The sequence below is a fragment of the Pyrgilauda ruficollis genome, unplaced genomic scaffold (assembly GCF_017590135.1).
Source record: "Pyrgilauda ruficollis isolate IOZ18807 unplaced genomic scaffold, ASM1759013v1 scaffold4, whole genome shotgun sequence".
Taxonomy (NCBI): Eukaryota; Metazoa; Chordata; class Aves; order Passeriformes; family Passeridae; genus Pyrgilauda; species Pyrgilauda ruficollis.
In genome coordinates, this window is record NW_024525489.1 from 19296391 (window position 1) to 19310767 (window position 14377).

The 14377-nt window shown below is 40.9% G+C and overlaps 1 long non-coding RNA gene across 1 annotated transcript; it reads left to right on the forward strand.

The window, feature by feature from the left end:
- The first annotated feature begins 417 nt into the window (after window positions 1-417).
- On the forward strand, window positions 418-4618 carry LOC121358644. The gene is made up of 3 exons (XR_005955924.1): window positions 418-525; window positions 2556-2679; window positions 4555-4618. It is a non-coding gene; the product is annotated as an uncharacterized LOC121358644 (long non-coding RNA).
- Window positions 4619-14377: the final 9759 nt, after the last annotated feature.

Genomic DNA, 14377 nt, shown 5'->3' on the forward strand with positions numbered 1-14377 from the left:
ATTTAACATTACTGTTTGGTTAGCCAATCAGATTAACATTTCTACTATGTTTTTATCTCCAAAAAAAGCCACACAACTCAGTTTAATACTGATCAAAATATCATATTCCAAAATAAATATCAATATGTGGACTGGAATCAATGAAAAGGATTAAGAGAGAGGATTGTGATTCTGAAAATCCTGAGCACAACATTGAAGTTGTTGTCTCAGCAATGAACTTTAGTACCTAGAGTATGAGGAGACACAGAATTTACTCAGTGCTCTACAAGCAAAAGTATCCAGAGAGCAATGACAACTACTGAAGATTTAGAGTAAGTTTTGGGTCTTGTAAGCTCTAGTAAATTTTTGAGAGACACTGTTAACCCTGACCTCTAAAACATTTTTTATGGCATTTTCATTGAAACCAGTGAAGTATCACTGAGCCTGACCAGATGCCCAGATCTGATGCTGCAGAAGAAAGAACTGGGCCAAAGAAACTTGGGAAGCATGAAAGGACCCTACTTTTAAGGAAGCTCCTTTCTTTAGGTGAGGTGTTCATGGGCTGTCTCTTGTTTTGGTTTTTGTTTTTTTTTTTTTTTAATTCCTAGTGAGAAGTGGAAACAACAGCAGGGCAGGCTATCAGGAGAGATGTTAGCCCCTTCACAGTAAGCTGAGATTTTTCTCTAAAGGTCTAAATTAGGAAAATTTGGTATCTTCATAGTCAGGAAGTGATGGGTCTGGTTGTGAAAAGCAATAAGCAGCAACATGCTAAAAGAAGGGCAATATGAATTATTATTCATCTGCTTTGAGTAGAAGGGACTGGAGCAGAGAGCAAAGGGGCCTATTGTAGATTGTTTCTGTGTGCTGTTCTTTTTCTCTTCTTTGTTTTTATGGTCTCCCAAATAAGGTGCTCTTTGAATAAGCCTGTTTGATTCACTGCTTGTGAGCAGGGAATATATTGCTCACTAAGTGTTCTCACAGTTTGATTTGGTTTCTCTCTGGTGTCTCAAGATGATGTTAAAAGTGGACATCTAGATGCAGAACCTGGTGCTTGTTGCTGCCAGTTGGGGCTTGGCAAATGAGCTATCCAATTAAGCTGTATACATTAAATGAAGCTGTCACCAATGTGCCAGCTAGCTATACTAAATGTCCAATTAGAAATCCATCCAGTATCTTTAATTCCAAGGAATATTTTACAAACTCATTCTAACACACAGGAAAGCATGCACCTACTGTAATGAAGGCACCTCTGGGGTGCAACATGGGAGCTGTAACCACGTGAAACTGCAGGAGGAGAAAATATATCAGCAGCACACAGTTAATTCCTCTCATTTTCTATACAATACCATGCCAAAATTTCTGCAGCTAAGCAAATAATGTAAGACAACATTGTATGGCAGCTCCTTCACGTGGGTGGCAACAAGCAGCATAGCATAAGGGTTATTATAAATATTGTGAATCTGTTTGAAAAAAATGTCTCTTGAGTTAATGTTCTGAAGCATATCAAGTTATTATGACTATTAAATTTTTGAATACCTTTACAGCATCTTGAGAAAGAGCCAAGAAATTATTTTTTCTCATTTTGTAGCATTTGTCATACACTGAGGTCTGCAGGCATCTAGAAATATCCTTGTAAATACTGACTGGTCTGGTGAAGACTCTGTGGAGGCAAAGTTGCAAGTACAGCCCTGTGAAATCCTGTGTTGGTTTCACATAGGCTTTCTAGAGTGGTCTCACTGATCTCAGGTCTGCATCTTTATCTGCAGGCTTCAAGCAGCCACAGTAAAAGTGAATTTTATTTTTCTCTCAACTTGCTATTGTCAGCACATACCATACCCCCAAAAGCTCCTTTCTACAGTTTACTTACTAGGACCTCTTAGGTTTTATCCAAGAGGCCTTTAAACCCCCTCTTCTCAGATTCTGTCACTTTTGAGATTTTCCCAGAAATTAGTCAGTCCCATCCTTGCATGGCATTGTGAGTTGGGGAGGACTGCTAAGCTTTACCCACAGCCCCAGAGCTACCTCACCTGCTTCCCATTTCTCTGTAGGAAATGTAGGGATGGGTCCTGCTGCAGAAGTGCCTGCATTACCATTCTTTAAATTCTCCCTCTGAGGTGTATATATTACTTTGGGTTGTTTCTGTGGTTCTTCATTATTGATGTGTTGGGTAAAGTCAGTGAAGTCAGTAAACACAGTGTTGTGTTAAAAGTCCCTTTACAACTTTATGGTGTCCCAAACACTGATTTTATGTAAAGTTAAAGAAAATGCACGGTCAGTGATAAACACAGTCAGTAGCATAAATCAAATGACAGCTCTGTCTTTCGTGCCCTTTGTTCATATAGATGCTGGGTCAGGGAAAGGAAGGAAAAATAATATTGTGCCAGAATTGGATTAGAATATATTTCTTGATTAACACTCACGTGTAAATAGCATTTAGGTAAAGTACATGCTTGCCCTCTAAAAGCATGTGCTCTCATTTAACACATTTATCAGCAGTACTGAAGCACAGTGTGTTTGCTGGAAGCCTTGAAAACAGCCCCAGCTCTGAACTGAATGGCTGCTTTTGTCTCCCTTAGGAGCAGAAGGATTTTCCTTATCCAGGGGAAGAAAGAAGTCTTTTCAGAGAACAAAACTTTGCACCAGGTTCTCTGCCAGGAGTCATGGGCTTTTTGGGTGACCTGGAGAGGTCACATCACACCGGTAAGCCTGGCAGGCGGTGAGGGCTGAGGAGACGAGGCACCTCTCTGCAGCTCCAGGCACTGGCATCCTCATTGCCATGCCAGACAAAATCACCACAGGCAACAGGTTGTTCCCTCAGGGGACACAGCATCCTCCTTTGTTCCCTTCCCACTTCTTCTGGTCACTTCCACCATCTGCTCCCAACTTCTCCGACAGTCCCAGTTTAACACCCCTGCCCCAGTAAAGTCCCACTTGGCAGGCAAAAGAAGCAAATCTGAACTTTCTCCTAAGCCCAACAGCACTGCTTATTAATCAGCCAGACAGTTCATGTCTAAGAGACATAAGGGCATTCCTCTTGGGGGGAGAACATGCTGCTTCCAGGGAGATCTCATCCACCATCTGCCCGCACCAAATCTGGGAAGCAGGATATTGGAAAGCAAAGTCAGGACAGATGTATAACATGTGAAAGTCTGTTCACTTCAGGGTTTATTTGTATTGCATTTAGCCTCAGGAATCTAAACCAGAGACAGCCTTTCCTCCCCTCCCCATTGCCACTCCAATGTAGATGTCAGTAGACACATACTGTGACACCTAATTCAGATTTCAGTATGATTGTCAGTGGAGTTGCATTACGTTTTTCATTTGTTATTTGGTTGTTTGCTTCTGCAAGGAAATAGTTTACATGGCAATTACAAGTCAGGCAACCATTATATAAACTGTGTTATTTTACCAAATTGAAATTCCCAGTCACCTGTGTGACTTGGGAGGGTCACTAAGCTATTCATGCTCAAAAGATATATATCCTTAATGAACAACTTCTGTCAAATGTGTTTGGAAAAGTATTTCTGAATGACTTCTTACTCCATGTTGCAAAGGGCCATAAAATATCAGCCATAGCAATGTCATGCTGTTGCTGTTGTGTTGTCTCTGGGTTTGAGGTACAGAGTGTAGCAGGTCTTTGTTAACTAATTCTAGTTTGGAAGAAGAAGGAGGAAGACTGCAGTATCTTCCATCTTTTAGGCCCTTCCTATTCAAGGAGTAAGAAGTATCCAGCAGACAGTCCCTTCTTAGGCAGTGCTTAAGGAAAGGCTCTAAGGCTGCACTCATTTAGTCCACCACATCTAAGTCTGTGCACATTTACCTAGTGCAAATTGTTCCTCTTTTATTTGCCCTTCTCTCAGACAGAGAGATATTTTAAAAACAAATAAAGGAGAAAATAAGACATTCTTCCATATAAACCTGTCCTGAAGAAGGCAAAACCCCAAACAACATGTGAAAATGTTAATTGTGTTGTCAGATACACTTCTGGAAGGACTCTTGATGACAATGCTAAGTATGGCACAAGCACTTGAATAAAATGTATCATAAAGTCTAAATTTAAGAAAATTTGAAGGAAAAGTTTCTTTTTTTTTTTTTTTGAAACATCCTGAACATGCTGGGTTTTCTTCAGTTATCACCCACTGAATTAAAATATGTGGAAACTAACTAGGAAATGCTGTCTTTCTGTTATAGATTAAGCCCCCCTTCCCTGTAATTAAAAAAAAGTGGTTTTTCCACTTCAGCAATCCTTCAGCAAAGCAAAGATAGAACTCAATATTCTTGATAGATCTTGGATAAAATGAAGACAGGAAAGAAAACCTTTCAGACTGGTTTTATGGGCTGGAAAGAAACAGGCCTGCATATCTTGTCTTATTTCAACTCTTAATGGCACATTGTGACCTCGGGCGGAGTCTGCTGAAGTCAATGGAATTGCACCAGGGATTGGTACCAGAGCTCATGGTCTGAAACTGCCAGTAAATAAAAGGCCAGATGTATATTTTTTCACTGTTTTATGTTAAATAACTTACTGTATATGAAAATAGAGGAGGGAAGGAATATTCTTACATTTTCCTGCAGGTTCCTACCAGCACAGAAACGTTGTGGCTTGGCAGAAGTTCAGCGTGGTCTCCCAGAAGATGAGTGGTGAGGGGCTTCAGACCTCCACTGGGCAGCACAACTGTCCTTGGCTATTTCTTTCTCAGGGGCCAAGAGGAGGGGAGCTAGTGACCAGAGTGCCTGTTTCACCCTCTGCAGATGGATGCATGGTCACACAGTGACAACATCCTTTCCAGAGCCTGGGACAATTTAGCTCATACTGAATATGCACTAGCTGTACATGCAGTCCATTTTTCTGCCCATATCTCTAAAATTTTAGGGTTACTTCAATATGATTTTTGGCTGACTGGCAAGGAAAATTTCACTTGAGCTTTAAGAAAAGGATCAAGAATCCTCAAAAGGAGTTTAACTTCCATAGTCTGTATAATAGCCATACTCTGGGCTTTTAGGGGGAAGTGTGCCATTACATTTCCAGAAACACTGGGAGTGGCACATTGCCTCAAATAACTGTAAGAGGCAGCAGAACAAGAGTGAACTTTCAGCACCTGAGATTTATGTGTCAAAAACACCTCAGCCCTTGTACATGTTTTATGAGTGTTAAAATAAAAAGTACAGTCCCTATGTGTCTGGTGGTGAACGAGCAATACTTCTGTAAGATTTAGCTCTTTGCAGGCAGTTCTTGAAACTCCTTAAATCCCTGAAATTCTCAGTGATTGCTCCAGAGGGGTGTGAAATCTATATCTGGACTTCAGTCTGAGTTTCAGTTGTTGGCTATAATTGCAGGGAAATTTTTGGTGCCAGAGAGATCCTAGGAGGCTATAGGGAAAAAGGAGGGAAAAGAAAAAGAAAGTTGTGTTTTGAAGCACGGCTGTTTAATAAACATGTTTTTCCAATAAATAATAAATAAGTCTGGGAACGTCTTCTGCTATGCTGTGCCAGTGGGGGTAAGCCTGCATTTACATATGGAGGCTTGGCAGAATGGGTGCTTGACTCACCAGATATACAGTATAAAGTCTGTGAAAGGCTGAATGTGCCCAAGTGAGAGGCAGATTCTGTCAGCTTTGCTCCCAATGAGTAAGACTGTGCTCTGCACCTGACTATTTGAGAAGGAAACTACTACACAACGGAAGAAGGTTGTCAATGCTGACCAAAATAAGTATGGGTCTTTTTTTTAAGCTGCTAATGTGGGCTGTTTCCTTAGAATGAAGAGGTTTTTCAATGGTCTTTGAAGACTCTTTCATTTCCACTTGTTTCCCACGTTATTTGTCTCCCACGTCTATCTCATTTTAAGCAAGAACCTGCTTGCTGCTAATCTTTTGCAGCCGTATTCTTAAACGCCCTGTGTACAACACTTGTCACAAGCATGCTGTTCTGGCTATATCAGTGCGCATGACCACGCAGAGATTCATTTTTAGAGCAGGATGGTACTCCAGGAGCTGTTCTTTCAGCTGCATGTGTGGGCTTAGCAAAGAATATGCAGGCTAAAATTGGAGGGAGGGCTCAATTAACTGCCTCCAGGGTTCTAAAGTACACCATTGCATCCATTTACAGCAAATTTCTCTACAGTTAAGAAGGAAATCTTTTCTGCAGTTTTATTCAAGCTCTTGAGTAGAATTTTATGGAGAATTAGATCCGTGGTTCAGCATTTTAAATATCAATTTAAGTTCTAATTTTAACAATACAATGTTGGGTTTATTTCTGCTAAGTTCTATAGCACCTTTCCTTACAACTCCTTATTCCTGGTCAACGTAAAAGACTGTTAAGAGTAAGCATGGAGAATTCTTAAAAAATGTGTACTGCAGTTTCACCTGAGGAGCAGAGGTGGAGGAGGCAGAGGTTCACCCAGTCTGAGTGACTTCATCATGAATGTGATTCATCTTTACTTAGGATGTTAGGATGACTTTCTGGTCATACTTCAGATGACTTTCTGGTCATACTTCAGAAAGAATAGAAATATAGCATTTTGAACAGCATTTATTTTTCCTTAATGGGATACAAAGAAATAAATCAAGTTCAGGCTTCCTTTCCCTGTGTCCCAGGTGGAGAAGAGAAGACATCTGCCTTTCCTACTTCATCTCTCCTCTTTCCTTAGGAAACCAAAATCCAGTTATGTCAGTACTGCAAATGGTGTTGAGTTTTACCAGACCTGTATATCAGGTTCCTTCATCCGTAATTTTTCAGACAGTAACAGTTTCTCAAGTATCTTTGCAAATGTGATGGCAAGACTTTCTGTTTGTATGAGGTGATCAGAAAAGGAACCACCTCAATTAACAATCATCCACTCACTCCTGTGCTCAGAGGCTCACATGTTTGGGCCCTTTTCTGACTGCAACTCTTGCTGTGGAAAAAGAAAAAAAAGGAAAAAGAAGAAAGGGAGGCTTTTCTTGCACGTAGTAGTGTTAGTTATACTTTGATTGAAGGGCCTAGGAGATTCTTTATATTCAAAGAGCAAACACCACCACTATCATTATGAATTACTATTCCTGATGAGTCTAATTCTTTTTACTGCCATTACAGCAGATGCTCACATATCTATCCTCAGTGGCCAAATCAATCTTTCCAAACTCCTAATAAATATTCCAGGAAGAATACTAGATTTTATAACAGCATTTCCTGGCCTTGGCAGGAGAATATAGAGCTGCCCCTTCAAGTTAGCTTTTCACACAGCTTACCTGCAAAGCCTAAGGGACACCAGACAAGGATCCCTTGCTGAACATTGCTTTTATACAGGCAGATATGCACAGTGACAGCATTTTTCCCTGTTAACAGCCTTCAGTACAATATTTTTCTCTCTGTGGCTATGTCTTTTCTTTCAGCTTCATCCATCTTCAAGTGCATGAGCTCTGTTGTGGTTAATTATAAACTTCAGGGACTTTTGACATGGGGAATTTCTCAGAACACAAACTAAGTGAAAAAATAGGCATCCCCTGACAGAACCTGGAAAATAGAAAGCCTAGTGAAATAAAACATATGGGTTGCTCAAAACAGTAGTTCTTTAAAAGATGCCAGATTAGTACTCTCCCAAACTAGGCAAATTATCTGCATATAGATTTCTTCTTATTTAATTTCTTGCTTGCTGTCATCTAGCAGATTAGCATCTTTCAGCTGCTAATCATCACCAGTGTGTCTCCTGGAATGGCATTTCTATTTTCCTGTCTCTTCCTGGAAATTTTGTTCCCTGTGGCCTTGTTTTCTGTAATTACATAACAAATGACAGAAAACTAGGAAAAAATTATTTCCCATAACCTTATGGCTTTGTGACATTAGCTTCTACCCTTCCTGTAACTCTTCTGGATGCCTCTTGGATCTCACATTTCCTCTGTTCTTATATTGGTTCCTCTTTTCCATTGGTGTGAGAAACAAGAGGTCTTATAGGGAAAAATGGTGCATACACCCTTATTCATTAGGAATGCACCTATGGACAGAGGGCAGATACAGGAAAATAGGCAGTACCAGCCACAGAAGGTTATCAGCCTGTGTTGGTGAGTCTGAAATAGAGTGGGATAGGTAAACCATTCGGCTAGGGGAAGGAATTGCCAAGTGGCTGAGTCAAGCCCTGCTCTTGAGTTTATGGTTTCCTATGCACTAGACAGAACTGCCTCTGAAATGCTTGAGGATAAAATATGCTTGAGGATGAAATGTTGCCTTTTGGATCAATTTTTTGTTATGTATCTTCTATGTTCTTCTGGTTTTAAGTGTTTTTCAAGGCTGCCTGCAGCCCTGAATTGGCTTTTTTGGTATGGAGTTTGAACAAGACTGAAATCAAGTTAAAAATATAACGAGATTCTGAAACAGTTGAGTTATTCTTAAGATTTGCTCATGTTTAGCTATCATTCTATTTATAGAACACTTGTAAGGATTAGCACACAGCACACCAAAAGAAGCATACATCTTATGAAATAGCATGCTTTAGGTCCCATAGTTGCTGCTGGGAGATTTCCTCCCTCAATATCTTTTTGTTTTGCTGTACTTCCTTCCAGTCCAAAGGGGACTTTGCTGGTGCCAATACTGTGTTCAGAAAGTAACCTTACCCTATCTCCTCCTACAGCAGGAAAGCACAGCTCTCACAGCAGGAGTGGTTTACAAGGGCATGACAATATGTGAGGCAAAAAACATCTGAGTCCCCTCTTTATACATTTTTTAAAAGAAGAAACATAATTGTGGAAATTGTGGAAAGCACAGAATGAATTCAAAGATCGACTAAGCCAGGCTGGATGGGTTCTTGGTCTAGTGGAAGGTGTCCCTGCTCATGGCAAGGGAATTGGAACTTGATGACCTTTGAGGTCCTTTCCAGCCCAAACCATTCTATGATTCTATGATTTCTGCCACTGTTAATATGTACCAAGGCCTGTGCATCTGAAAAGTTTATCCAGTTTTGGATATGGGGCAGCTGGATGAGTTAGCACATAGCCTGTATCCAGTGGGTCTCATAAGGACAACTCTAAGTACCAGATGAAGTATAGTGCAATTTTAGGAATACTTTAAAGTTATCAGTGGCCCAAAATGAATCATAACTCCAATTTAAATATGTAGGCTTCTTATGAGAAATAAGGACTTTCTTGTGTAAGAATTAGATCCACAAAAGGCAGCATACTGATGGGGAAGTCGGACCTGAACAAAGAGAAGTTGGAAATGACACAGAGGAGGTAGCAGTGGTGTCTTTTAATTCATGAAATGAAGACGAAAAGCCAGTCTGAAACAGCATAAACCAACTACAGGTTACTCATTAATTTCAAAACATCCTCACCATCCAAAGCTTCTTTAAATGGGGGCCATTTTGGGCCTTTACTGTCTCAGTCTGTTGCTCCTGTTCCTTGTCTTAATCTTCCAAGAGTGATGGTCCTCTTCTGTGAATTAGAGTGCTTGAACCCAAAGAAGGTGTATTAACAAATCTTGTGGGGCAAGGTTCCTCTTTTCTTGCAAAAGCACAGCTCCTTATACTCTTCAGTAAAGCTACAGAGGTCAGTAGAACAAAGCCCCCATGTTTCCCTGGGTCCACAGTAAGGCCCACTGCCTGCAAATGAACTTTTCCATACCAGAATAACAATGAGGAGGATAGGTTATATATACGTCAAGTATCCTATCTAAACAGATTTTTTTTAAATTATAAAAATAAAAATACATCTATATTTTCAAACCAGTAGATTTTGTGTGGTTTCAAATTTTTTACATTCAGTTATTCATGGCAAAATAATGTTTACAGAACAGATAAAGGCAGGCAGGAAGCTGTAAGTAATGGATGTCTAGGAAACCTGTCTTAAAAACAAGTGTACCTGTGAGGAACAATTGGCAGACTGTTGGGACTTTTATGGATAATTACGTTACACAGGCTCTCGTAATGTCAGATGCAATATAGTAAATAGGCTGCTCACTTTGTGGTTCCCTATAGTCAGCTAGAGCTATCTGGGAGGCAACGCTTCATTTTTCTGGTTTGTGTGAAAATTATACCTTTTTGTCAGGAGCTCCTTACTTTGCAGAACACCACACCACCCAGCAGCTGCTCGTGGCAGTGGTAAATCCATTATACCAAACGGTCAGTGTGGGAACACTGGTGCTTGCATTGTCTTTTTCAGCTCTAACTCCTGTGCTCCTTCAAAGACCTGAGCTGGTCACAGTGTTGCTTCCTTGGGATGGACCCTACACTGTCTTAAATACACCAGTCATCACCCCTCACCCTTTGGCTGCCCGCTGTGGTTGATGGTGCTCTGCACCTTACAGAAGGAACACAGGATCTCTCAGGACTGGATATCTACTTTGATATTTCCCTGGGGAACCAATGAAATTCTGCTGGGAAATTTTTGGGGAAGAGGTGGTTTGGTTTTTGGGTGTTGGTTGTTTGGAGTTTTTCTGTTCGAGGGGCTTTTATTTTTTTTTGAGGGGTTTTTATTTTTTTTTCTTTTTTTTTTTTTTTTTTTTTTTTTTTTTTTTTTCTTTTGGGGCATTCATTGTTGTATGGTTTGGGGTTGTTTGTTTGTCTTTCATGGCTTTTTGGTTAGTTGGTTTTGGGGTTTTTTTAACAGTATAGGAATATAAGTCAGGGGGGAAAAAAAGAAAGGAGCAATACGTATGGAGCTTATGTGCATTTTTGCCCTGCTCTGTGCACAGATAGCTCCTCAGGTCTTTCAGGAAAGCATCAAGAGAAGTGGTGACTCTTCAGCTGCTCTCAGGTAAGGAATGTTTTGGAGAGGCAAATCTCAGGCCCGTGTTTCTCATTGCATGCCCCAGCGGTGGATATCTGTGATAAAAACATGTTGTTGGTCAGCTCTGCAGTCAGCTGGGCTCTCCTTCTCACCTGGCTGCTAATAGCAGACTCCTGAAGGGATGCCTATCCCTGCGGGAAGGAAAGTGCAGTATCCAGCTTCAGCTGGAGGTCAGCCAGTATCTGCCGATGCTTGAATTACTGCTCAGACAGGCACACACCAAAGGCAGAATTTGGGAGCAGAAGTTGGGGCAGATTTTCCCTACAGAGCTCCCTGTTCACACAAGACAGGGATGGCAAACAGATAAGCATGGCTTCCACAGTGTTTTTGTCCCAGCTTGTCAAACATGGTCATGCCAGCATGAGGTGGAGGATCAGCTCTTTCCTATCAAGTGTCTCCATCTCTTTGAAATGATGCTGCTGAGTCTGACAGACTAGAAATAAGTCAGATGGACACTTAAGCATGGAGAATTTCACTGCATTTATGGATACAGCATGAAGCAAGTGACTTTTTCAAGAAGTGGGGTGAGGAGAGCACTGGTGAGGTTTTATTGATTTGCACTTTTTTCTCCTTTGTGTATTTTTCATTCCTGCCCTGCTCCCCATCCCAAATCTATGGGATACATGGGATAGATGTGCAAACAGAGAAATGTCCCAGTTTGCTCAATATTTACCAGGAACAGAATCTTGCTCTAGGCATTTCTGATTGTCATCTGAGGCAGAAAGCAAAATAAATGCAGCCATCTTTCAGAGTCTGCTTGAGGAGACAGTCATTTTATGTTGTAACGACATGTGCATTTAATAAAGATATAGAGTATTCTAAGAGAATAAAACTGCACTCTTATCTTAGAGACATATAGACATTAAGAATGAAGATTTCATTTAATTGTGGCTTGCTGCTGTGCACAATTTGCCAAAATGGCAGTAAACTGCTATTGAACTGTAACATCTAAAGATGTCTAAATGCTTGGATAATTTGTGTCTTTTTCCTCCTTTGGAAGATAGTAATAAAATAGCTAAAAAATAGGAAGAAAATATTGCATCAAGGCTTGCAAAGCAAAGAGGGAAGTAGTCACATACTCAAGGGCTCTAATAAAAACTTCATCCTCTGGGGAGTCACGCCTTGACCCCCTTACCTTTACCATTACAAATAAATAAAATGGTGGTCTTTTATCCCAGAGAAGTGCAGTCCAGCAGTACTGGTGCTTTTGTAAGTTGTGAGCCCTTTAAGAAAGTTCCCATAGGTAAACTGTGGATGTAGCTTTCCCTAATTGGATTTTACAGGCCTCTTAAAAGTAGTGTATGATCCCTTCCTCAGCCCCCATTCCCCAGACAGCGGCAAAACCCAATGGCTGCAGTTGCGCAGGACTTTTGTCCACAGTTGAATCCCTTTATTGTCACTTAATGCAGGTCTGAGGGTCTTGGCTCTGCTTGGGTAGCCCAGGGAGCTCCCTTTGATCCCTGCCCATTCATGGAATCCCTTGGGAATCAGACCAACACCCACTGACTTGCCCATGACGATTATGTGGCTGGAACACCTGAGGCCTATGGCACTGACAGAAGCATTTGCATGTCTTCAGTGTCTCCCCTGGGCCCTTTGGTTCAAAATGACTGTGACAAGATATAACTTGGTGGAGCCGACAGAGCTCTGAGTATGAAATGCAGAAGAGGCACTTCACAGCCTGGCATAGCAAAGACACCCTCAGCTGATGAAAAGAAAACGTGGCATCCAAGTAACTGGACAGCACTGGACTCCTCAGTAACAGAAGAGGTACCAGTGGTAGTTCCAAGATAAGAGTTGGAGAAGATGCAAGCAGGCATTCAGATGAGTTTGGGAGGACCACAGACATCAGAATAGTAGGAGAAACCAAAAGCAAGATTCTGTGAAAGAAGGAGTGCTGAGTTTTATTCAGACTTTTCTTATATCTGTGAGTGTTTTTGTTTGTTTGGTATGGGTTCTTGTGGTTTTTTTTGGTTTTTTTTTTTTTTTTTTTTGGGAGTTTGATGCAATCTGTGGTAATATTTCTATGCAACTGGGCATGGTAAGCATTAGTCCTAGGTGCAGAGATTTTTATTAGGCTAAGCAATGGGCTCCTGTTCCTTGGATGGGTAAATGAAGGATAGCCAGCAGCCAGCTCTCTGCAGGGATGAAGCATGGGGAGCAGAGATTTTATAGATTGCAGTGCTACATCATCAGTGTTGACCTACCTGCTTACAGAGACAAAGAAAATTGGCACTTGGGTAATGTTTATCAAAGGTATTGTGTTGAAGCACAATCTCAGGATTGTGGATTATTCTTATTAATAGAAAGTGTAATCTGCCTCTAGGAGATAACAAATAAGTAAAGTTCATAGCTATTATTACCTCCAGATACATTCAGTGTGAGTATTTCACACTGAAAGTTATCTTGCATTCATGTAAATTACATTGACTAGAAAATACTAACGCTCTCCCCAAGATAACAAATGTAAATGTAAAATATTCTAATCTAGTGGTGCTAATGTGTCTAGGGAAGGTTTATTACACTATGAAATATAGATGAATCACAGAAGTGGAATGTTTAATGAAATTACCAGGTAGTGATGTCTTCAGCTCTGTGCCCAAGCAGGTGGATGACAAAATTCAGAAATTAAGAACTTACTCTTCCATGAGAATCCCTCTTTCAGCCACCATCCAGAGACAAGACTGTCCACTTTCCTCTGGGTTTGCCAGTGTGAAACAAGAAAACACAATAAATTCTTTCTTTTATTTCTCCTTACCTTTGAAATTTCATTTTGTGTATTTGTTTTGCTATATGTATTGAGTTGCTCATTTCTGACACGTCTGCTAGCAAGGAATGAATAAATAAAGCCAAATGAGCTGAATGAGTTGTCTGAAGAGTAGTGTGAAATTTACTTGAAAAATCATTCTGAAGTTGTTTGAGACAACAAAGAAAACTGAGGAAAATCAGTTGCATAATTATAGAAGTCTTCTCAGCATCTTTCAGATCAGTCTGCAGTGCCTCTCCCAGTTTGTCTACATGAAAGTGGGAGAGCTCGTAATTTTTGCCAGGCAGCTGTGCAGCCATCCATTAGCCAGGAAGGCTGCTCCAGAGCTCAGGGGAAAGATTTAAAAATTATTTTTGTGAGCTTAACATGCTGCTTTCTAAAATGAGTTTTTCACTTAATTTACCCCAGGGCCTGAGTGTTCAGAGCTCACACCCCCTGGCCACACTGTAAAGTAAAACAATGCCCTGCCTGAGAGCTGCAGCCCTTTCTTTGTGTGTAGCTTGCTGTGTTTTTAGTGGAGGTGGAAGGTGCTAGGCTGGCATCCTGGGACAATAAAGCTCTTCACCAGTTTGTGCTGGTTCCCTACAAGGTTTCATACTGGATTCACCAGTAGATCACATTACTGGCCAAAGGGACTACCCCAGAGATGCCTGAGTAATTCTGTCAGCTGCAGCTCCCTCAGTCCTTTGCCACCTGGAAACTTATACAGTTGTTAATGTAATTCCTGGTCATACCTTTTGTATTGGTCAGCATCTGCCCAGGACCTCACTGACCCCATGGGGTGTTTCCCACAGACCCCAAGCAGCTGTGAGATGGTGACAGTGCAGAGTACCCGCTGAGGTTGACCACATTTGAGACAATAACCTTGAGAGCTAAG